We start from the raw sequence: 2,991 nt of genomic DNA, 5'->3' as shown, positions 1-2,991 counted from the left end.
TTGTTTCCCTATAGCAGGGGTGGGGAATTCAAAACGTTTATCAGTTGAAGTCAAAATATTCGCCCTCTTGTGAATTAAAAAAAATATATATAAATATTTGAAAAATGATGTTTAACAGGAATTTTTCACAGTATTTCCTATATTTTTTCTTTTGGAGAAAGGCTTATTTGTTTTATTTCGGCTAGAAAAAAAGCAGTTTTTAATATTTTAAAACCTATTTTAAGGTCAATATTAGCCCCCTTAAGCAATATATATATTATTGATTGTCTGCAGAAGAAACTACTGTTAAACAATGACTTGCCTAATTACCCTTATTAAGCCTCTGAATGTTACTTTAAGCTGAATACGAGTATCTTGAAAAATACAAAGTAAAATATAATGTGCTGTCATCATGGCAAAGATATTACAGCAGTCCTTCAGTCAAGAGCAGGGAGGGATTTTCTTCTTTTGTTGTTTCATTAATGATAAAAACAGGCGGCAGTAGGAATATTGCGTGCTGTAATATATGTCTATCTATCTATCTATCTATCTATCTATCTATCTATCTATCTATCTATCTATCTATCTATCTATCTATCTATCTATCTATCTATCTATCTATCTATCTATCTATCTATCTATCTATCTCTATCTATCTATCTATCTATCTATCTATCTATCTATCTATCTATCTATCTATCTATCTATCTATCTGTGGCAGGAGAGGTAATTAGTTGCCAAGTGTCATTAATTTACGGGTCCTTTTCTCTGCCCTATCACAATACGGCATGCGGGCTATAAAAAGAGGGAAGCATTTGCTACCTGGGATGCGTCACTTGATTAGTTGCGGCGCCGTGAGCGCGCGTCGTCACTTCCCACACCTGTTGAGGGCGGTGAGGGGTTTTGATCGGGCTGGAAGTTGCTTCGCCTGAATTGTTTGGCTGCAATCGCCAACGCTAGAACGCGTGTAAGGACTGGAAAAGGTAAGCAAGCGTCTGTCTCATGTTTTGGTTGTCGCGATCGTTTTGGAAACGCTGTGTCCGCTTTTCTCAGCTGCGAGAACCAGATGCGGGTGCGCGACTGTTTGTTGGCTGTGCCGGCTGTTGACTGAAATGTACGTGCTATCTGCCTCTTAAGTGACTGATTGAACCCCGATTCCCTTCGGTGAGCAGTAGGTAGGTGTTTGCATGTAGTTGCAAATGGCTTATAGCAGATTTTGGACTTTATCATGACTATTGATTTATTTGTTCAGGCTGGGTGGCACTCTGCGAGGGGAGCTCCGTCGGGCGCTCCGCATCCGTGTGCGGCTACAGTGCTGTCCTGTTTCCCGTGTTTTTTTCTGTTTTCTTAGATTTTGTCTTTTTGTTTTCTTAATTGTTTATCTTTTTGAGTTGTTCTGTTTTTGGTTTACACAAGGACTATTTAACTTTATTTTTTTGTTGGTACATTTATTTATCTTCGTTTGTTTGGGTTTTCATTTTCTTTATTGGATAAATCTATATAGTGCGGCTGGATTTATTTGTTTATTTTTATTATTTTGACATTCATCCAGCATGTTTTGATTTTTCCTTACATTTTTGTGTAAATCTTTACTGTTGTATTTTCATTGTTTCATTTATTTTCTCTTTAATTAATTTGGTTTAAGATTTAATTGTTTCCTCCCTTTTAAGGTGGAATTTAGTTGCTCTTTCTTTGTTTTCATTTATCAACTTCATTACATTTGTATTTTGTTTATTTAATCATTTACTTGTGTAAACTGATTTATTCTTTTGTTTAATTGCAGGGCAGTGGTCCGACTTTTCGGCTGGTGACAGAGCCAGAGCTCCCTGGGGTGGGAGGCTAATTTTATTGAACATTTTAGAATTTCTCACAGTGTGTAGTGATCACTGTGTGCTGGTTTGTGCGTGTGGGTGCTCTATTTTTACACAGTGGATTGTAGTGGTTTTCACTTGCCTGAAGTATAGCCTGGCCACTTTCCCTAACGCTGGCGAGCTCTGGCCCTGGGGCACCTTCGTAAATTTACAAACTGTCACGTCAATGTCGACATTGGTTTTAATCCTGTTTTTATTTGAGATTTGAAAATAAAGAAATCTATTTTTGTACCGTGCCAATGTCTCTGACTGCAATTTGGTGGAACGAACTTGTGCGTGCCTTTTATATGGGTGGTGCGTGTATTTAAATTCTTTGGGTGAAATTCCCAAGGTGGCGTAGTCGGGTAAATCATTAATATTGTCAGATTGGAGGTCTAGCTCCATCAGCCCACCTGCCCCCCCGCCACATATCTATCTATCTATCTATCTATCTATCTATCTATCTATCTATCTATCTATCTATCTATCTATCTATCTATCTATCTATCTATCTATCTATCTATCTATCTATCTATCTATCTATCTATCTATCTAATGTGGGTTTTCCCCTCAAGTCCAAAGATATGCGCTATACAGTAGGTGAATTGGGTAAGCTAAATTGTCTCTAGTGTATGTGTGTAAATGAGAGAATAAACATCAGCTGGATAAGTTGGCAGTTCATTCCGCTGTGGCGACCCCAGATTAATAAAGGGACTAAGCCGAAAATAAAATGAATAAATGATAAATATCAGAAATGGCTAAAAACATTAATAAAATTATCTTTCATAATATTCTACCCCTTTTTTTTTTTTTGTTAAATATGCAAATTCTGTCATTTAAAAATATAATCAAAGAACTCAAATGCTAAAATCTTTTAGATTTTAAAACACAGGCCAGAATTTGTGTTTTTATTTCATAGTCATAAACTAATAATCATTATTTTTGGACCAGCTTTTAACAGTGTTGCACATGCTTAAAGTGCAATCACACTGCTATTACACATTATGTCATTTACGATTGCTATGATGTTAATGTCACTATAAGTGCATTTTGTCACTGTTGCTAGGCGATGTGCTCTAATGGGACGTGTTCCTGTATAAACGGAGAATTTCATGGAATGGATTTTTTGCAGTCACTGTTTCGGTGAATTGGTGTGACCAAG

The 2,991-nt window shown here is 36.6% G+C and overlaps 1 long non-coding RNA gene across 1 annotated transcript; it reads left to right on the top strand.

Moving 5' to 3' along the window:
- Nucleotides 1–803: 803 nt before the first annotated feature.
- On the top strand, nt 804–1,552 carry LOC147843689 (uncharacterized). The gene is made up of 3 exons (XR_015492927.1): nt 804–962; nt 1,033–1,154; nt 1,232–1,552. It is a non-coding gene; the product is annotated as an uncharacterized LOC147843689 (long non-coding RNA).
- Nucleotides 1,553–2,991: the final 1,439 nt, after the last annotated feature.

The sequence above is a fragment of the Danio rerio genome, chromosome 6 (assembly GCF_052040795.2).
Source record: "Danio rerio strain M-AB ecotype USA chromosome 6, GRCz13ab, whole genome shotgun sequence".
NCBI classification, from domain to species: Eukaryota; Metazoa; Chordata; class Actinopteri; order Cypriniformes; family Danionidae; genus Danio; species Danio rerio.
This window is presented reverse-complemented; position numbering and strand designations above follow the sequence as displayed.